The 22,444-nt window shown below is 43.8% G+C and overlaps 1 protein-coding gene across 4 annotated transcripts in view; it reads right to left on the bottom strand.

Moving 5' to 3' along the window:
• The window catches only part of csrnp3 (cysteine-serine-rich nuclear protein 3), a 91,548-nt gene that overhangs the window by 27,928 nt on the left and 41,176 nt on the right, over nt 1-22,444 (bottom strand). For 2 of the 4 annotated variants that reach the window (XM_078403781.1, XM_078403782.1), the window contains one exon: nt 5,171-5,250. The exons of the other annotated variants lie outside the window; for them this stretch is intronic. The gene's annotated coding sequence lies outside the window, so the exon portion shown is untranslated. The remainder of the gene's footprint in view (nt 1-5,170; nt 5,251-22,444) is intronic. 4 annotated transcript variants of the gene reach the window in all.

Raw genomic sequence — 22,444 nt, 5'->3', positions numbered from 1 at the left:
AACAGTTGCTTCCCAGCTGTTATCAGGCAAATGAATCGGCCTCTCACCATCTAGAGAGTGCTCCTGACTTCCCATCTACCTCATCGGAGACCCTCAGACAATCTTTAATCGTACTTTAACTTGCAGAAAAGTTATTCCCTTTATCGTGTATCTGTATACTGTGGACGCCTGGATTGTAATCATGTATGGTGTTTTTGCTGGATAACACACAACAAAAAAAGCTTTTCGCTGTACCTCAATACATGTGACAATAATAAACTGAACAAAAACTAAAACTAAAGGATTTCTAATTAGGCTCCTGTTCCCCTCTGCCTTAGTTCTGACATACACCCCAAAATCAGTCTTTTATGATCCCAGGAGTGGGGGAGGGAGGAATAGTTAAAAATTAGCATTTGCAGTGCAACTAAAGAGACTAACTTCATCAAATATGCACGTTAAAATGTAGGTTGTTATTGGAAGTAGGGGAAAGAGGTCACATGGGACTGCAGACTTAACAGCCAGCCAGTCTTAACTGCAGTCACTTAAGCACTTAAATCACAATGGACTCTGCAAACAACAGACCTGAAAATTACTAGTGGAGCCAGAAAATAGTTTTTTGATTGATTGATTGAAAGATACAGTATGAAAACAGGCCCTTCAGCCCATCAAATCCACGCTGACCATCGATCACCCATTCACATTAGTTCTATGTGTAGGAAGAAACTGCAGATCCCATTTTAAACCGAAGATAGACACAAAATGCTGGAGTAACAGGCAGCACCTCTGGAGAGAAGGAATGGGTGATGTTTCGGGTTGAGAGCATTCTTCAGACTCTATCTCATTAGTTCTGTTATCCCACTTTCTCATCTCCTCCCTACATACTCTCCCACGTGCCGGCATTTGGCTCATATCCCTCTAAACCTATCCTATCCAGGTATCTGTCGAAATGTCTTTTAAACGGTGCGATAGTACCTGCCTCAAAAACTCCTCTGACAGCTCAATCCATGCATCCTCTGTGCAAAAATGTTGCCCCTCAGATTCCTATTAAATCTTTCTCCTCCTCACCTACAACCTGTCCTCTGGTTCTTGATCCACGAATCCTGGTTAAAAGACTGTGCATTTACCTTTCTATTCCTCTCATGATTTTGTACACATCCATAAGATCACCCCTCAGTCCCCTGCACTCCAAGGAATGAAGTCCAGCCTGCCCAACCTTTCCCTGTAGCGCAGGCCCTTGATCCCTGGCAGCATCCTTGCTTAAAGGGTAACAATCAGCCAAAGACACCTGCAGCAAGTGGTGTGTGTACTGGCACCTTTTTGTCCACAAAACAAACACTGGATGTATTAAAGCAAGGATAAAATGAATTCTTTACTTTTAGTACTCTGGCGCTGTAAGGCAGCAACTCTACCGCTGCACCACTGTGCTGCCCATGTTTGTCCAATCTCACGGTAGACCAATGTGAGAATAGAATTGCACAAAACATTCAAAACTCATGTGTGTCGTGTGCTGATGAACATGCCTGATGCATTTGTCAGGAGACTGAGAGCTCACCAGTACCCCACAATAGACAGGCAAGGTATCCTCACCAAAGTCTACATTTTCTTTTGATCTGTAATATCCAGCAATTTCCTATTCTGAAACCCATTAAAGCTCTTCCCTTCAATAAAAATATGGATTTGGAAAGAGTTCCATTACATTTGCATCCATCTTGCTTAGTAATCAAAGCATTTAAGAACCAAATGCAAAAAAATTATCTAGCTTTGGTAGATTGGATTCTTTGATTGACTGGGTTCTATGTTCAAATTTAATAGACACTTGCCAAAACCAGGTGGCAGATGGTGTTATTTTTAAAGGATCAGTTTAGAGTTTAGACTTTAGAAATTCAGTGTGGAAACAGGCCCTGCGGCCCACCGAGTCCACGTCGACCATCGATTACCCGTACACTAGTTCTATCCTACACACCAGGGACAATTTACAGAAGCCAATTACGATATGAAACGATACCAGTTTATTTATCCTGAAAGGTACATAGATACATAGGTGCAGGAGTAGGCCATTCGAACCTTTGAGCCAGTACCGCCATTCAATGTGATCATGGCTGATCATCCACAATCAGTACCTCGTTCCTGCCTTCTCCCTATACCCCTTGATTCCACTAGCCCTAAGAGCTTTATCTAACTCTCTTTTGAATGCATCCAATGAATTGGCCTCCACTGCCTTCTGAGGAAGAGAATTCCACAAATTCACAACTCTCTGGGTGAAAAAGTTTTTCCTCATCTCAGTTCTAAATGGCCTACCCCTTATTCCTAGTGGCCCCTGGTTCTGGACTCCCCCAACATCGGGTACATGTTTCCTGCATCTAGCATGTCCAATCCCTTAATAATGTTATATGTTTCTATAAGATCCCCTCTTATCCTTCTAAATTCCAGTGAATACAAGCCCAGTCGTTCCTATTTAGCATTCCTTCTCTCCTGAGATGCTGCCTGACCTGCTGAGTTACTCCAGCATTTTGTGAATAAATACCTTCGATTTGTACCAGCATCTGCAGTTATTTTCTTACAGCCCAGTCGTTCCATTCAGTTACAAGGCATTGAAAGTGTCATGTGCATTATGATAATAATGAAATTTAAGTGACCAGTTATTACACAGCACATACAGTATGTAATCTTGCACAAACATGCAATCAAATTATCGAGTGAAAAATTCCAAGATGATGGATGTGCAAAGATGAGTGGGGGAAAGAGCAAATCTACCCCATGACAGGTGGGAGTTGTACAGTTTGACAGCCACAGGGAAAAAGGATCTCCTGTGGTGTCCCGTGCCTTGGTGGGACCAGTCTGTTGGTGAAGGCGCTCCTCAGGTTGACCAGTGTGTCATGGAGGGGGTGAGATGCATTGTTCAAGTTGCTCCGCAGTTTGAGGAGCATCTTCCTTTCCGAGTCTACCTCCAATGAATCCAACTATTCCAATTATCCAATTAACGTACAAACCTGCACTTCTTTTGAATGTGAGAGGAAACCAGAGCACCTGGAGAAAACCCAACGGTCACGGAGAGAACTCCACACAGACAGCACCCATAGTCAGGATCAAACCCGGGTCTCTGGTGCTGCAAGGCAGCAACTCAAATAGCGGCAGTGTTGCTGCCTTGCAGCGTCAGTGCCCCGGGTTCGATCCTAACCTTGGATGCTGTCTGTACGGCGTTTGCACATTCTCCCTGTGGATTTCAAATCTCACGCCGATTTTCTCTGGGTGTTCCGTTTCCTCCCACACTCAAGGCATAGGTTTGTAGGTTATTTCAGGTAAATTTGTAAAAATTGTCATAGTGGGTAGGATAGTGCAGGCTTGGTAGGCCGAAGGGCCTGTTTCCACGCTGAATCTAAAGTCTAAAGTATTAATTTAGTGAATTGTTTTGTTTATCATATGTCATTTATGAATATTGCATTGACAGGTCTATAATGATGCTGCAAGGAAGGATTTCACTCTTCCATTGTTGGTACATGACAGTAAAACACTCTGACCATTACAGGATTGATTTTACAACAGCATACATCCAGAATCCAGCCTCAGCTTCAGAAGAATAAAAATCATTGAATCAGCATCACCTAATTTTACTTGGAATTACATGTGTTCTTAAGAGAACAGCTTTAAGTGACCAGAAAATTATAAATTTCAGTTGTACAATCTTTTACAATGACAGTACTATAATTTTAAAGGGTTTTAAAATTTTGTTATTTATGCATAAATATTCTGATCGGTGCCGCGATCGCTGATACTTTCACCACGAGTCACCTATCAGTCATGCCATTTGACTTCTACAGGCTTTAGACTGTAGTCTTTACACTTTTAGACCAGACAGAGCAGAAGAAACTGAATATATATTTTTTTACAAATTCTTAATTAATTAAAAAAATACTTTACCCTGTCTAAAAACTGTTACAATTGTTTCGTTTCGTTGGGTTGCTGTTAATTACTTAAATTATTGCATCGTATGGGAGGCGCATTCCCAATCTCGTTGTACCCCTGGGTACAATGACAATAAAGATATATTGTATTGTATTGTATTGTAAAATAGCAGAAAAGATTTTTAAAATTTCAGATATATCTAAATTTGCTCATCTAAAAGCACATTCACATCATCTAATGGCAGATAAAGAATTTGTTTAAGGATGGGGTTTCTGAGCCATTTCTAATTGAATAAAAGCCTGTGAAATATTTTGTGTTCATAAGTCTCACTGTTGACACGCGAGGGTTTACAATGTTTTATGTAAAGAAAAGGCTGACTGGAAAGGTATGGTTTGCTTTCATATTTCCTTTGCTTCTGCTTGCTTTAATGAATGGTTATTTCTTACTGCTAGGAAGGTGGGCTGTTCCCACAGGCGATGGTTTGACGCACTGCACACATTGTACACGTCTGTGAGGCTGAGAGTTGCTGAGGGTGGCAACTAGGAACAACAGCGAATTTAAATGAAACATATTATCTTGTAAATCAGGCAGGTGCCTGATACGTGACCTTTTAAGCTGCCAAAGCATAATACATTCAAATTTAACAACTCTATCAACATTTTTAAAATTAAGTCATGTTTTATTGCCCTGTATGCTCCTAATCCAAACTGTGTTAAGTGGTTGGTGTCATAATACCTACAACATTAACCTCCCCCCCCCCTCCGCCCCCCAATGAGGAAACAAACAACAATTGGCCGTCTACTATCAAACCGACAGAACTCTCAAACGGACTTTAATCTCTGTCACCCCTCAGCTTCCTGCACTGCAAGGAATAAAGTCCTAGTCTGCCCAACCTCTCCCTATAAACTCAGGACCTCAAGTCACGGCAACATCCCCGTAAATCTTCTCTGCGCTCTTCCCAGCTTACTAGCATCCTTCTTATAACAGGGTGACCAAAATCGAACATAATACTTCAAGTGTGGTCTCATCAAATGTCTTGTACAAAAGTAGCATCACGTCCTAACTTCCATTCTCAATATCTTGACTGATGAAGGCCAGTCTGCTAAAAGCCTTCTGACAACCCACTCCACCTGCAATGCCACTTTCGGGGAACTGTATCTGAACTCCTAGGTCCCTTTGATGGACAACACTCCCCAGGGCCACTGCCATTCACTGTGGAGGTCCTGCCCTGGTTTGACGTCTAGGTAAAGAGTCAATAATATTTTTTGAAATGAGTGCATATACTCACCTTGAAAATCTTTATAACAACACCAATTTCCTGGTTAGCTTCCAATTTTTTCTGCTTTCATTCTTCTATCTTTGTTGTTTCTAAAATAATAACTTAAATATTAGGTGGCCTACTGCCACATTTAAGCAGCGATCAGATTGCTTTGTAAATACATCTCAAGCTTCAATAATATTACTCATCTGTTTCTTTATTTTCACTGTGCCCGTACAAAGCTGTTTAAACTACCCATTATCTGCCAAACCTACAATTTGTGACGTTGCATTTCAGGGGGCAGGCTAAAATCTTAATGGTAAATGGCGATTTATACATGAAGGTTGAATTGGTTCCCAGCAGGGAACGAGCAGGGCAGGAGTAATGGCCACTTAAAGCAAATCATGTTCGAGGTGAAGGTTAGCTGATGGTCGGGAAGGGGCTGCTCACTGCAGGGTGGAAACAAGTTAAACTGAGGCACACATTTTACATACAAGCACTGAGGTTGAGATGCAACAGGATTTCCAGCACAGGTGTAAGATTTTTAAAAGCATACAAATGAAAGAATTCAGGATAAAAACATGTAGCACTTTTTGACTAGTGGGGATTCACTCACTCATATCGATTCTTAATAGCTTTGTCATCGTCAAAGAATCATTAGAAATGTTTTCTCTCCAATATTTAGTTTAATTTCTAGTTTATTTCATTATTGTCACATGTACCGAAATACAGTGAAAAGCTTTTGTGTTGCATGCTATCCAGTCAGCGGAAAGAGTACATGATTACAATTAAACTGCCTACAGATACAGGATAAAGGGAATAATGTTTAATGCAACACAAAGTCCAGTAAACTCCAATTAAAGATAGTTCGAAGGTTTCCAATGAAGTAGATGGAAGTTCAGGACCGCACTCTAGTTGGTGATAGGACGGTTCAGTTGCCTGATAACAGCTGGGAAGAAACCACCCCCGAATCTGGGGGTATCTGGGCAGCATAGTGGCGCAATGGTAGAGTTGCTGCCTCACAGCGCCAGAGACCCCGGCTCGATCCTGGCTGCGGGGGCTCTGTACAGAGTTTGCACGTTCTCCCTGTGACTGAGTGGGTTTTCCCCGGGAGCTCTGATTTCCTCCCACATTCCAAAGACAGACAAATTTTTAGGATAATTTGCTTTAGTAAAATTATAAATTGTCCCTGGTGTGTAGGATAGTGCTAGTGTACGGGGTGGTCACTGGTCAGCGCAGATTCGGTGGGACGAAGGGCCTGTTTCCGTGCTGTATCTCTGAAGTGTAAAGTAGGGATTTTCACACTTCTGTACCTCTTGCCTGATGGGAGAAGGGGGAGTGTCTGGGATGTGACGTCCTTGATTATGCTGATGACCATGCCAAGGCAGCGTGCAGTGTAGATGGAGTCAATGGAAGGGAGGTTGGTTTGTGTGATGGTCTGGGCTGCGTCCACAATTCTCTGCAATTTTTTAGTCTTGAATGGAGCTGTTCCCAAACCATGCTGTGATGCATTCCGATAAAATGCGTCCTACAGTGCATATGTCGATGTTGGTGAGAGTTGTTGGGGACATGCCAACTTCCAAAACCTGAGGGAGAGGGGAGAAGAGGGAGTGACTGGGGTGAGACTGCCCTTGGTTATGCTGGTGGCCTTGCCGAAGCAGTGTGAAGTGTAGTGCGCACTACACCTCAAGGACCTATCCTTGGCGTACACCCATTTCTCAACTACATTTGGAGTCTTCGGTGCAGTTCCGGTCACCCAATCCCAGGGCTTTGGAGAAGGTGCAGAAGAGCTTTCTTCTAGGAGTCATGATAAACTAATAAAAAGAATGAAAATACGACCAAATATTTTTTTAAATATTAGTTCAGCCTCATTTGAAGTATTGTGTGCAGTTCTGATTGTCCCATTGCAGGAAGGACGTGGAGCCTTTGGAGAGAGTGCAGAGCATGCATCTCCTCGTGAAGAGACCGTTGGAGATCTTGGACCTCTGTGTGCCAGACCTCATTGCTCCTCTCCAGAGAAAGCAATCTGGCACGACATTCCCTCTCTTTGCCAGCTGCTGATTCACAAGCAGATGCTGGCAGCCCCCCAGTGACGGGTTAGCTCTGCTGGTCACCACAGCCACCATCTGCTTCTGTCACACACATCACATAGTCATCAACACTGCCAGGTGCTACCCACAAAAAATACTTTGATAAACTTTCAACGAAAAGCCAAGCTATCATCAATCTCCTTCATGCTTCCAGCAGTTTAGTTTAGTTTACTCATACAGCATGAAAACAGGCCCTTCGGCCCACCGAGTGCACGCTGATCATTGATCACCCATTCACACTAGTTCGATGTTATCCCACTTTCGCACACACTCCCTCCAGGAGGACACAAAAAGCTGGAGTAACTCAGCGGGTCAGGCAAAATCTCTGGTGAAAAGGAATAGGTGACATTTCAGGTCGAGACCCTTCATCAGACTGAGAGTCAGAGGAAAGGGAGAGGAGCGATATAGATGGCACATAGAACAAATGCATGAAAGATGCAAAACGCAATGATGCTCATGGAAAGATGAAGCCCACAATGGTCCATTGTTGGCTGTGCAGAAGATAATACAGACAGTGAAACTCAACAGGATGACAGTGAAACTAGTACGACAACTAGGTTGGGGGTGCAATGGAGAGAGGGTTACTTGAAGTTAGAGAAATCAATTATCAAATTGCTGGGTTGTATGCTGCCCAAGCAAAATATGAGGTGCTGTTCCTCCAATTTGCATTTGGCCTCACTCTGACAATGGAGAAGGCCCAAGCCGGAAAGGAATTGGGAAGGGGAGTTAAAATGTTTGGCAACCAGGAGATCATGTAGGCCAATGCGGACTGAGCGAAGGCGTTCAGCCAAATGATCACCCAGTCTGGTTTTGCCGATATATAGGAGTCCACACCTGGAACGGTGGACACAGTAGATGAGGTTAGAGTAGGTGCAAGTGAACCTCAGCCTCACCTGAAAGGACTGTCAGGGGCCTTGGACAGAGTCGAAGCAGGAGGTACAGGGACAGGCGTTGCATCTCCTGCGCTTGCAGGGGAAGGTATAAGGAGAGGGGGTGGCTTTAAAGATACGTCCTTTTATCCACTCTATCCAGGCCTTTCACTATTCGTAAGTTTCAATGAGGTCCCCCCTCATCCTTCTAAACTAAACTAAACACACGTGCTTGATGTGTTAGTCATTACTCAGCCTACCTGAAAGAGTGCAGGAGATGTCAAGGAGCAAGAGGGAGTTCATCAGCGAGCTCCCATGGGGATGAGTGTGAAGTCTGGAGCACATCATTTCCAGTCTGGATGTGTCAGCCAGCATCGAGGCTCCTTTGGGTCCACAGCTGTCAAAACAGCTCTGCTTCCATCGGAGGCTTTTGTTCCACACTGGAATCTCGCGCCTGGATAGAGCGGATGTGGAGAGATGCAGGCGAGACTCCAGGATGGTGTGTTGCCTCCCTGGTGCCAGGGTCCAGGACGTCTCGGAGCGGCTGCACGACTTCCTCATGAGTGAGGGGGAGCAGCCGGAGGTTGTTGTGCATGTTGGCACAAATGATATTGGTCGGAAGAGGAAGGAGGTTCTACAACAAGAATTTACGGAATTGGGTAGAAGACCGAAAAGCAGGGTAGTGATCTCAGCATTGCTTCCAGTACCTCGTGCTAGTGAAGGTAAGAATAGGAAGATAGGGGTAATGAAAGTGTGGCTGAGGAGTTGGTGCAGGGGGTAGGGGTTCAGATTTCTGGATAATTGGGATTTCTTCCAGGGCAGGGGTGACCTGTATAAAAGGGACGGGTTGCACCTAAACTGGAGTGGGACCAACATCCTAGTGGGAAGGTTTGCTAATGCTGCACGGGAGGGTTTAAACTAGATTGGCACGGGTGTGGGATCGTGTGCAGGTCAGAGGCACGTGAGAGGCTAGAGGTTGGTATAGAGGGTGGTGTGGGAAAGGTTGGTGGAGAGCGAGGAAAGAGGGCTGGTTTAAACTGCACGTATTTTAATGCAAGGGGCCTGACGGGCAAGGCAGATGAGCTTAGCGCATGGAACTTGGTTAAGGGAGGGGTAGGACTGGCAGCTCAATGTTGTGGGGTACAGGAGCTTCAGGAGAGTCGGGTGAGGGAAAAAGAGGAGGGGGGTTGCATTGTTGGTTAAGGAGGATGTCACGGCTGTGTTTAGAGGTAACATTACGGACGGTTCATCTAGTGAGGCTATATGGGTGGAGCTGAGGAACAAGAAAGGGATGATCACCTTGTTGGTGGTGTATTGTGGACCCCAGAATAGTCAACGAGAATTAGAAGAACAAATGTGCCAGGAGATTTCAGACAGCGGCAGGTCAAATAAGCTTGTTGTAATATAGGATTTTAACTTTCCCAATGTAGACTGGGAAAATCATAGCGTGAAGGATTCAGATGGGGTGCAATTCCTCAAAAGTATTCAGGATAGTTTTCTTAAGCAGAATGTGGAGGTCCCCACACGTGAAAGGGCAACGCTGGATCTAGTATTGGGAAATTGGGAAGGGCAAGTTAATGAAGTGTGTGTGTGGAGGAGCCTTTTGGGACCAGTGACCACAGTTCAATTAGGTTTACGGTTGTTATGGATAGGGACGGAGAGGGTCCACGTGCTAAAATGCTCAACTGTGGTAAGGCCAACTTTGAGGGTATGAGAGAAGGTCTCGCTCAAGTTGATTGGAGCATGTTATTAGGGGGGGAAAGAAACATCGGCCAAGTGGGATGTTTTTAAAAGTGTACTGAAGAAAACTCACGATGTGTACTTCCCCATTAGAGTGAAGGGCAAAGCAGGCAAACGTAAGGAAGCTTGGCTGATGAGGGAAATTGAGACGTTAGTCAAAAACAAGAAGGATGCATGGCATGGGACAAGTATAGGCAGCTGGGATCAAGTGCATCCCTGGAGGAGTTTCGGGAACTAAGGAGTAAATTAAAAAGGAAATCAGAAGGGCAAAAAGGGGCCAGGAGATAGCTCTGGCGGGTTGCATTAAGGACAATCCCAAAAGATTTTATAAATACATAAGGGGGAAAAGGTTAACTAAAGAGAGAGTATTTACAGAAGAGAAAGACAGGAAGGAGGAAATTGGAGCTGTCACTGGAAGTGTCTTGAGAGCAGTCAAGGTTACTGTCGAAGAAGTACTGAAGGTACTGTCATGTTTGAAGGTAGACAAATCTCCAGGGCCTGAACTAATATATCCGAGGACATTGTGGGAAACTAGAGAGGAAATTGCGGGAGCCCTGGTTGAAATTTACGAGTCGTACTTAAATACAGGAAGTGTTGGAAGACTGGAGGGTGACAAATGTTGTACCTCTTTTCAAGAAGGGCTGCAGGGAAAATGCTGGGAACTATAGGCGGGTGGGCTTAACATCTGTTGTTGGTAAGTTACTGGAGAGTATTCTGAGGGATAGGATATAGAGGCATTTGGATGGGCAAGGGTTGATTTGAGATAGTCAGCATGGTTTTGTACGTAGGAGGTCGTGTCTTACAAATCTGATTGATTTTTTTGAAGACGTGACCAAAACGTTGATGAAGGCAGAGCTGTAGATGTTTTGTACATGGACTTCAGTAAGGCATTCAACAAGGTTAGGAAGGTTAGATTGCATGGGTTCCAAGGAGAGATAGCTGAATGGATAGCAAATTGGCTACATGGAAGGAAGCAGAGGGTGATGGTGGAAGGTTGCTTCTCAGAGTGGATGCCCGTGACTAGTGGTGTGCCTCAGGGTTCGGTGCTGGGCCCGTTACTGTTTGTCATCCACATCAATGATTTGGATGAGAACATACAGTGCAAGATTAGCAAGTTTGCTGATGATACAAAAGTTAGTGGTTTTGCAGATAGTGAAGATGGTTGTGAACAATTGCAGCAGGATCTGGATCGAATGGCCAGAGGAATGGTTGATGGAATTTAATACAGAGAAGTGTGAGATGTTGCATTTTGGGACGTCGAACAAGGGCAGGACCTACACAGTAAATGGTAGGCCTCTGGGCAGTGTTGTAGAGCAGAGGGATCTAGGAGTACAGGTGCATGATTCCTTAAAGGTCGAGTCGCAGGTAGATAAGGCGGTCAAAAAGGCTTTTGGCACTTTGGCCTTCATCAGTCAGAGTAATGAGTATAGAAGTTAGGAAGTCATGTTGCAGTTGTATAAGATGTTGGTGAGGCTGCATTTAGAATATCATGATCAGTTCTGGGCACCATGTTGTAGGAAAGATATTGTCAAGCTTGAAAGGATTCAGAAAAGATTTACGAGGATGTTGCCAGGACTAGAGGGTGTGAGCTATAGGGAGAGGTTGTGTTGGCTGGGTCTCTATTCCATGGAGCACAGGAGGATGAGGGGAGATCTTATAGAGGTATACAAAATCATGAGAGGAATAGATCAGGTAGATGCACAGAGTCTTTTGCCCAGAGCAGGGGAATCAAGGACCAGAGAACATAGGTTCAAGGTGAAGGGGAAACGATTTAATCGGAATCCGAGGGGTAACTTTTTCACACAAAGGGTGGTGGGTGTATGGAACAAGCTGCCAGAGGAGGTAGTTGAGGCTGGGACTATCCCACTGTTTAAGATAGTTTAGTTTAGAGATACAGCGCGGAAACAGGCCCTTTCGGCCCACCGGGTCCGCGCCGACCAGCGATCCCCACATATTAACACCATCCTACACCCACTAGGGACAATTTTTACATTTACCAAACCAATTAACCTACAAACCTGTACGTCTTTGGAGTGTGGGAGGAAACTGAAGATCTTAGAGAAAACCCACGCAGGTCATGGGGAGAACATACAAGCTCCGTACAGATAGCGTCTGTAGTCGGGATTGAACCCGGGTCTCCGGCGCTGCATTCGCTGTAAGGCAGCAACTCTACCGCTGCGCCACTGTGCTGCCCCTTAGTTAGGCAGGTACATGGATAGGACAGGTTTGGAGGGATATGGACCAAGCGCAGGCAAGTGGGACTAGTGTTGCTGGGACATTGTTGGCCAGTGTGGGCGAGTTGGGCCGAAGGGCCTGTTTCCATACCGTGTCATTCTAGGACTAATAGACTGGATGGGCCAAATGGACTAATTCTGCTCCAACGTCTTATGGACATTATCTATAAAAGCATAAACCTAACACATCCTTTCTGTGCAATTTGATATTGACCCACATTCCAGAAACACTATTTAATGGCTTCAGAATGTCTGATTTGAGCCACAGACCATGTTCCATTTCTCATTACCTTATCTGCAAAAGCACAATGTATATTCATGTTCATTGACACAAAAAGCTGGAGTAACTCAGCAGGTCGGGCAGCATTTCTGGAGAGAAGGAATGAGTGACGTTTCGGGTCGAGACCCTTCTTCAGACCGAAAGTCACGGGAAAGGGAAACAAGAGATATAGACGACGATGTAGCGAGATATATAACAATGAATGAAAGATATGCAAAAAAGTTACGATCATAAAGGAAACAGGCCATTGTTAGCGTTTGTTGGGTGAAAACGAGAAGCTGGTGTGATTTGGGTGGGGGAGGGATGCCAGAGTTACTTAAAGTTAGAGAAATCAATATCATACCACTGGGATGTAGCTGTCCAAGCAAAATATGAGATGCTGTTCCTCCAATTTGCATTTAGCCTCACTCTGACAATGGAGGAGACCTAGGATAGAAAGGTCAGTGTGGGAATGGGAAGGAGAATTAAAGTGTTTAGCAACTGGGAGATCAGGTAAGTGTATATCAGAGTTCTCCAGGCACCAGGGTAAAGTAGAAGAAAAAGTAAAAAATCCTCCATAATTCAAAAATCATAATAGAGGTCACGGTTAAGAACAGCTTCTTCCTAGCAACCATCAGGCTCTTGAATACTGCACAACACTAACCTCAGCAACTATGACCTTCTAGACGTTAGAGATACTGGGGAAAAACAGGACCTTCGGCCAACTGTGTTCACACCGACCAGTGATCATCCCATACACCAGCCCTATCCGACACATTAGGGACAATTTATCAAAGCCAATTACCCGGAACACCTGTATGTCTTTAGAGTGTGGAAGGAAACCGGAGCAGCCAGAAAAAACCCACGCGGTCAAGGGGAGAATGTACAAACTCCGTACAGACAGAACCCGCAGTCAGAATTGAACCCTGGTCAATGGCGCTGTAAAGTAGCAACTCCACCACTGTGCTGCCCTGTGGACTGTTGCTTTGGTTGCACTGCCGACTTCAGTTTTGCACTATTTTGGTCACCTTGTATTATGGTTATTAATTTATTGTATTATTGATTATTATATTTTTAATCCGTGTGCGATTCTGTTTAGTGGCCTGTTAAACTGCATCAAGTAAGAATATCATTGTTCCATTGCTAGTATATACGACAATTAAACACTCTTGAAAATAAAGAGTCATGCAATGTCAAAGAAATGGTAATAGTGGTGCGAGCAATATGCCCTTGTATGGAGTCACAATGTCATGTTGCAGCTTTACAGGAATTTGGGCAGGCCACATTTGGAGTATTGCATCGAGTTCTGGTCGCCCCATTACAGGAAGGATGTGGAGGCATTGGAGGTTTACAAGAATGATGCCTGGATTAGAGGGTATTAGCTGTAGGGAGAGGTTCGGCAAACTTAGATTGTTTTCAGTGGAACACCGGAGGTTGAGGGGAGACATTATAGCAGTTAATAAAATGATGAGAGTTACAGATAAGGTGGACAGTCAGAACTTTTTTTCCCCAAAGTGGAAATGTTAAAGTCTAGCGTTAAGGTGAGAGGTTCAAAATTTAAAGGAGTTATGAGGGGCGTTTTTGTTTTACAGAGGATGCTGAGTGCCTGGAACGTGCTGCCAGGGGTGGTGGTGGAGGCAGATATAACAATGGTGTTTAAGAGGCTTTTAGATAGGCATATGGATATGCAGGGAATGGTGGGGGTGTGGATTATGTGTAGGCAGAGTAGATTCATTTATCTCGGCATCATGTTGGCAAGGACATTATGGGCTGAAAGACCTGTGCTGTACTTTTCTATGTCTGATGGTCAGTAATAGTCAGCAGATTGTAATGAGTTTATCTATCTGCAGAAGGACTTCAGAAGATCTAAACGGTCTCATTTTCAATAACCCAGAAACAGATCCAAGATTGACAGTGAATATGGCTAACTTACTTTAGACTTTAGAGATACAGCTTGGAAACAGGTCCTTCGGCCCACCGAGTCTGCACCAACCAGTGATCACCCCACACACTAGCACTATCCTACATACTAGGGACAACTTGGAATTTTATCTAAGCCAATTAACCTATAAACCAATACATCTTTGGAGTGTGGGAGGAAACCGGAGCACCCGGACAAAACCCATGTGGTCATGGGGAGAACGTATAAACTCCGTACAGACAGTACCCATAATCAGGATCGAACACTGGTCTCTGGCGATGTGAGGCAGCAACTGTTGTGCCACTGTGTTGCCCTTGCACAACTGTTTCCAAAAAAGCCTCTCCGGTCAATGGCGGGGAATGAGTTCTTGCAGAGAATATGAATGATATTTTTTTATCAGAGATAATTGCCATACAATGGGAAATACTAATCAATTTATAACATCCATAAATTACACTTTACAGCAGCCCTAACTATAAATATTCCTCTAACTTGGCTGATCTCATCATTGCATGTGGAACTGGAAACATTATTTAGATTAACTCGTTGGATTGATCAAAGATATTAATTAAAAATCACAACACTGAATAAAGATTGGTGCAAGATTTATTGCTGATTCACAATTGAGCTGACACTTTATTGGTGCTGATTTGTGTTGAAAGGCAGTCTTTTAAAATAAACCAATATGAAACGGAGCAGTAATTGGCATAGTGTGATCAACTCTGTTTAATTCCTTTTGATATTCTTAATTGTGATTCTTGTATTCTGCCATTACTCCCAATCACCCTCTGGTAATGGGTTCTAGGGAGATTCACAATTTAGAATATAGAACAGCACAGCACAGGAACGGGCTCTCCGGCCTATATTTACTGTGCCAAACAAGATGCCGAATTAAACTAATCTCCTCTGCCTCCATTCCCTGCATATCCATGTACCTATCTAAAAGCCTCTTAACCACCACTGTCGTATAATAATAATAATAATATATTTATTTTATATAGCGCCTTATCACATGCTCAAAGCGCTTTACAAATACATTTAACATAGAGACAAACAGACAAACTATCCTGACGGAAAAGCGGCGAATACTCAACGCCAGCGTCCTCTCACGTCAGGGTCCGGCAGCAGACATCAAAAAGCACAAGACACACAGATACAATTTTTTACACAAAACAGCCATCACAGTGATTGCTCTAGGCATACCCTCACTGTGATGGAAGGCAAAGTCTTATCTCCTCCTCATTCTTCTCCCGTGGCGCCACGTATCTGCCTCTGGTAGCACGTTCCAGGCCTCCACCACACCTCTGTGTAATAACTTGCCCCGCACGTCTCCTTCACCCTTCGCCCCTTTCATCATAAAGCTGTGCCCGCTAGTTTCTGATATTTCCATCCTGGGATAAAACGCTCTGACCGTCTACCCTCTCATAATTTTACAAACATCTATCAGGTCTCCTCTCAGCCTCTGACACTCCAGGGAAACGTCTAGAGTTTAGTTTAGAAATACGGCATGGAAACAGGCCCTTCGGCCCACCAAGTCCGCGCTGACCTTCGATCACCCGTTCACACTAGTTCTACATTATCCCACTTTTACATCCACTCCCTACACACTAGGGGGAATTTACAGAGGCCTATTAACCTACAAACCATGTATGTCTTTGGGAAGCAATCCAATTTTGTCCAAGGAACTGCAGATGCTGATTTATACCAAAGATAGACACAAAACACTGGAGTAACTCAGCAGGTCAGGCAGCATCTCTGGAGGAAAGTAGTAGATGACATTTTGGGTCAGAACCCATGTTCAATCAAAACTTTACCAGCTTTCTCCCCCCTACTCTATCAGTCTGAAGAAGGGTTCTGACCAGAGATGCTGCCTGACCCTCTGAGTTGCTCCAGCTCTTTGCACCAATTTTATCCAATCTCTCCTTAGAGCTAATACCCTCTAATCGAGACAGCAGTAGCTGCTAATATGAACATATAAAAGCCTATTTCTGATGTAACAGGCAAACTATTACAGGATGCAACATTGCCAAACCATGCAGTACTCCTTGTTATACATTGAACAATTTGTGCATGTAAATATATTTCTTGTTGTGGTTAAAATATATAAATACCTAAAAATTTGATACTCTGCATCAAAAAGAAAATCAAATAAAAATCCTCTATTTATTTTCTTAAAATGACACTGTGCCATCCATTGGTTGCTAAGCAACACAAGGCACTGCCAATACCGTGAAGATGTTGAAATTGTTGGTTCTGACACATCATTTATCCTTTCAGCTTGGTAAGCAATATGAACAAGCAGAGCATTTGACAGAATGGGCAGGATAGCTTGAATGCTTTATAACATGGTTGAAGTCTAATATACGTTGCAATGGTGTGAAGATGCACTGTATGCATGCCAAACTTCACAGCTTGGTTTGAGAACAGCTCTGCCCAAGACTGCAAGAAATTGCAGAATGGTGGGTGTAACTAGGGTTGCCAACTTCCTCTCTCCCAAATAAGGGACAAAGGGTGACGTCACCACCCCGTGCCCTACATGACCTCACCCAGCCATCGGCCACGTGCTCCCGCTCCACCAATGCCACCACCCGGGGCGGGAGGCGGGTTGCTACGAACCTCCATTGGACGGCGCCTGGGCCTACAGCGCCGTCCAGGCCAAACCAATTTAGCCCAAAATACGGGATGTCCCGGTTAATACGGGACAGTTGGCAACCCCAGGTGTAACCCAGTCCATTACACAGGACAGACTCCCCACCAATGATTCATAGAATCATACAGCACGGAAACAGATCATTCAGCCCTACTTCCTCATGCCCCATCTGCACGAGGAACATGATCAAGTCCTGTCCACCTTGGCCTATCCTCTAAATCTACCTATTCACAAAATGCTGGAGTAACTCAGCAGGTCAGGCAGCATCTCGGGAGAGAAGGAATGGGTGACGTTTCGGGTCGAGATCAGAAATCTACCTTATCCATGTACCTGTCCAAATGTCTCTGAAACATTGTGATAGTACCTGTCTCAACTGCCTCCTCCGGCAGCTCGTTCCATATACCCATCACCCTTTGTGTAAAAAAGTTACCCTTCAGGATCCTATTAAATCTTTCCCTCCTCAACTTAAAGCTATGAACTCTTGTTCTCGATTCCCCAAACCTGGGCAAAAAACACAATCCATCTATACTTCACACTGCCTTGGGAAAGCAGTCAGCTTAATCAAAGATTTGTCCCACCCATTCCTCCTTCTCCCTGCTCCGGTCATTATAGAAGCTTGAAAGTGCGCACCACCAGACTCAGGAACAGCTTCTTCCCCTCCATTATCAGGCTTCTGAACGGTCTTTCCACAAGCTCGGGCACTAACCGATACACCTTTACGCTATCGAGGACATTGGACTTTGTCTCTGGAACTGATGCACTACAATGCTGAGAACTATATTTAGCATTCTGTATCTTCCCCTTTGCTGCTCCAGGGCCTGTTTCCATGCTGTATCTCTAAACAAAACCTGCCAGATGGGAGAGGGGGAAGGAGGAATAACGAGGGTGGGACAAGTTTTTGATTATGTTGGCTGCTTTCCTGAGGCAACACAAAGTGTAGATGGAGTCGATGGTGGGGATCCTGGTCTGGGTGACGGGCTGGGTACATTGATGAAGCAACATCAACTCTCTTCCCCAGAGTGAGAAGGGAAAGATTTAATAGGGACCTGAAGGGCAACTTATTCACTCAGCGGATGGTGGGTATATGGAGGAGGTAATTGAGGTAGGTACTACAATGTCATTTTAAAGACATTTGGACAGGTACATGGATAGGAAAGATTTAAAGGAATATGGGCCAAATGCAGGTGGGATTAGCTGAGATGGGGCATCTTGGTCGGCATGGACGAGTTGGGACGAAGGGCCTGTTTACTTGGAGTACGACTGTATGACTCTAACTGCTCTGCTACGGCATAAGGCATTCCTTTTTTTGCTCATGATGTAAAGATGCCTTTAAACATCACTGAAGAAAGCAATGGGTGATATTCATCAAATCTGCCAGCAATTTGCTCCTCGTATCTGCAGTCTTTCAAAGCCAATAAACCAAAATGTTTTTTAAGATACCTTGTTGGAACTAAATATTCTGTTCAAAACAAAAGCAGACTCGTTACATGATCTATATTTAATGTTCCTTGTGTTGCAAACATGTACCACATAACTACAGGACTTCCTGATGCGCTAAAAGCATAACCATCTGTGGCATGTGGCATATTTCAATTATAAGGAAATATTCTGCCTGGGGCTAGAGAGTTGTATTCTACATTTATTGATTTACGTGTAATAGTGTACATTTATATAATTCATCCATAACTAAAGTAAACCTTTAGGTACTATCACAATGTTTAAAATGTTTAGTGGGATATGGGCCAAACGCCGGCAGGTGGGACTAGTGCAGACGGGGCATGTTGGTCGGCTTGGAGTAGTTGGCCCGAAGGGCCTGTTTCCACACTGTATGACTCTATGACTTTAACTCTCTATGATTCTGAGTCTTTTTCCCCAGGGTAGAGGATTCTAAAACTAGAGGGCACAGGCTTAAGGTGAGAGGGGAGTGATTTAAGAAGCACATCAGGGGCAACTTTTTAAATCAGACTGTCGTCCATATCTGGAATTGAGCTGCCGGAGCAAGCTATAGAAGCGGATACAATTACAACTTTTTAAATACATTTGAACGGATATATAGATATGGTTTTGAGGGATATGGGCCAAATGCTGGCAAATGGGATTAACCCAGTATGCCAACTTGGTCGGCATGGACAAGATGGGCCGAAGAGCCTGTTTCTGTACTGTACAGCTCTGACTCCATAACTCAAATTGATTATTTACCACAAGACACATTTAAAAGCAAGAAGGCTTTTGGAATGAAAAGAAAACAGTCAAAAATAAGAACAATTTAAAAAAGATGCATTTGAGTCTCTTCACATCGCCTTTATATCATATGACTTTATAAAAGGTTGAGGACTTAATGGCATGTGTAGAAGTCAATGAATGTTACCCAATAAGCATAACAAAAACATGTTCAACAGCAATAACAACATTTAAGAGGCAAAAAGATGTGAGGATAGGTACATCGATAGCATGGGTTTAGAGGGATACAGGCCAAATGCAGGCAGGTGGGACTAGTATAGATGGGCACATTGGTCGGCATGGGAAAGTTGGGCCGAAGGGCCCGTTTCCAAGGGTGTATGACTATGTTCACAGAATGAGCAAGAATAGAAATTAAATAAGCCAAGATCCTTAAAGTTTAGAAGAGATAGAAAAATGGAAAAAGTGGATTATCCCTGAGAATAAAGGATAAAGATTGAAGATAGAAACAGTTGAGAGTAGAAACACAGAACTGCAGATGTTGGTTTACAAGACCAGACACAAAGTGCTGGAGTAACTCAGCGGGTTAGGCAGCATCTCTGGAGAACAAGGATGGATGATGTTTTGGGTCGGACCCTTCTTCAGACTTTAGAATAGATGGTTTCTGGTTCATTATGTTGAGAAATCAACCAGGGAATAGGTAATTATAAATATAATATTGCGAAATGAGAAAGGCTAATTAACAATGTTAGCAAGTGGCCTTCAGGGAAGAGTGATCATATTTCGATAAAATATTTTATCAGGATTGAAAATGGTTTGGTTCAATCAACAACCATGGTGCCACATCTGAAATAAACGGCAAGACGTGAGGTGCTGGAGAAACTCGACGAGCCATGCAGCTTGTGCGTTGCGTTACTCCAGCTCATTGTGTGTTTTTTTACAAGATTCCAGCATCTGCAGTTCCTAACGCCTCCAAAATCACAGAAGGTTTCAGGCATGAACGGACTTTGGTAAAATGGGAAATCATGTTCCAAGATGCCGCAGTAATGGTTCATCAGAATGTTGCCTGGATTAGAGGGTGTTAGCTAGGAGGAGATATTGGACAAACTTGGATTATTTTCTCTGGATCGTCAGAGATTGAGGGGAGAACTGATAGGAGTTTACAAAAATAATGAGAGGTTAGACAGTCAGAACCTTTTTCCCCCAGGGTTGAAATGCCAAATTAAAGGAGATGTGCGGGGCCTTTTTATTTTTACACAGAGGTTGATGGGTGCCTGGGATGCACTGCCAGTGGTGGTGGTGGAGGTAGATACGATGGAGGCATTTAAGAGACTTCTAGATAGGCACATGGATATGCAGGGAATTGTGGGACATGGGTCATGTACAGGCAGCGAAGATTAGTTTAACGGCATCATGTTCGACATGGACATTGTGGGCTGAAGGGCCTGTTGCTGTGCTACACTGTTCTATGTTCTAAATGAGCAATGACTGACATTTTGAAATTAATATATAGTTTACATAAATATTTACCTCTCTACAACATTAAAAGCCAATTTCATCCTGCTGTTGGTAACAAGAGACATGGTGGGCCAAAGGGCCTGTTTCTACACTGTGTGACTCGAGACGAGAGGTAAATTAGTTATTTAGGTCACGGGATATGGGGTATAAATGTTGCATAAACAGCAGCAAACCCTTGATCTGGGAACATTGATAAAGTCAGGGAAAGAGAATTGAGGAATGAATAAGGAAAGTAATGGGAGAGGCAACCGGCCATGGTGAGTCAGTGTAATAGTCAAGTGGTAGAATTAGAGCTGACAGGTGGGGGAGCTATTATGTACGCAGTCAAAGCGACGAAAGACCTGTTGAAGCTACAGAAATGGCTCCTGCTGACAACCCAGCTAGCTTAGTAGATGAACCAACAGAGGATGCATTGAGTAACAGGGAACATCACAGCCAACCATCCTCTCCATCAGCTGAGCATGAAGATACCCGTGTAGAAACTGCTCCCCGGCGTCTGCTGGTACCAGGCAGGATAGCGGCAAGGGAATTATTTCATCATTCTTCTATGGACATCGAACTATTGTTTTTCCTTTTTGCAGTTCCCTCTTACAGGGTAGAGGGATGAACCATCCTGAGCGGTTAACTTACGTACATGTCCACCGGCATCTCATGAGCATGTGTGTTGGCATCCCAATCAGCATCCCTGCCGGCCAGGAATGTCACGGGTGCACGCGGGCACGGTAGATTGGGAACACCGTCCACTCAGAGGACAGTGACACGGGACTTGTGCGGAACTCGGCCAGTTTGTTCGGCTGCAGCCATTTTATGTAAGTTGGGGTAAGTTTAGATGATGTACCATGTTCGAAGTTAGTTAGTAAATTACTGTTAAATTACTTACTCCATTGTTGTTATTGTTCCGGGCAATACACAACAACAGGGAGTTCTCCAACCAAAAAAACAGATTACAAAAGCTTCTCTAGATTTGAGAAAACAAACTATTAACAATCAGATTCAGGGACAGTTTATTCCCAGCTGTTATCAGGCAACTGAACAATCCTGTCACAAACTAGAGAGGAGTTCTGAGCTACCATCTACCACATTGGAGACCGTCGGACTATCTTTAATAGGAATGGCTGAACTTTATCTTGCACTTAACATTATACCCTTTATCCTGTTTCTGTACACTATGGCAGGCTCGATGGTAATCATGACTTGTCTTTCCGCTGACTGGATAGCATGCAACAAAAAAGCTTTTCACTGTACCTCGATACACCTGACAATAAACTAAACTAACTTAATTGTAATGTTTACATTCAGATTTATATATGGAGGATTACTACTCCAACAACATCCTAGTGGGTTTTGGGCTCAATATTAATTCATTGTTATTTTATCTGAAAGATAAATAGTTAATGGTGTTGAGCAGAATTAGCAGGAAAGAGTTCTGTTGATTTAAAATAATTCTCTGATATGATGCTAAACTTAAATCCTGGTGTTCTTGCATGGAAAATATACAAATTGATTTAAATTCATAAAAGGCATAACAAGATGACAATTAAATATTAACCGTTAGTATAACCTAAATTAAATATGATGAGAGCAGTCACGATGGCTCAGCGGTAGAGTTGCTGCCTCACAGCGAATACAGCGCCAGAGACACGGGTTCGATCCCGACTACGGGTGCTGTCTGTATGGAGCTTGTACGTTCTCCCCGTGACCTGCGTAGGTTTTTTTCGAGATGTTCGGTTTCCTCCCACAGTCCAAAGACGTACAGGTTTGTAGGTTAATTGGCTTGGTAAATGTAAAAATTGTCCCTAGTGGGTGTAGGATAGTGTTAATGTGCTGGGATCGCTGGTCGGCGCG

Source organism: Rhinoraja longicauda, chromosome 8, assembly GCF_053455715.1.
Source record: "Rhinoraja longicauda isolate Sanriku21f chromosome 8, sRhiLon1.1, whole genome shotgun sequence".
NCBI classification, from domain to species: Eukaryota; Metazoa; Chordata; class Chondrichthyes; order Rajiformes; family Arhynchobatidae; genus Rhinoraja; species Rhinoraja longicauda.
The sequence above is the reverse complement of the archived record's forward strand: the minus strand, read 5'-3'. Positions and strand labels throughout refer to the sequence as shown.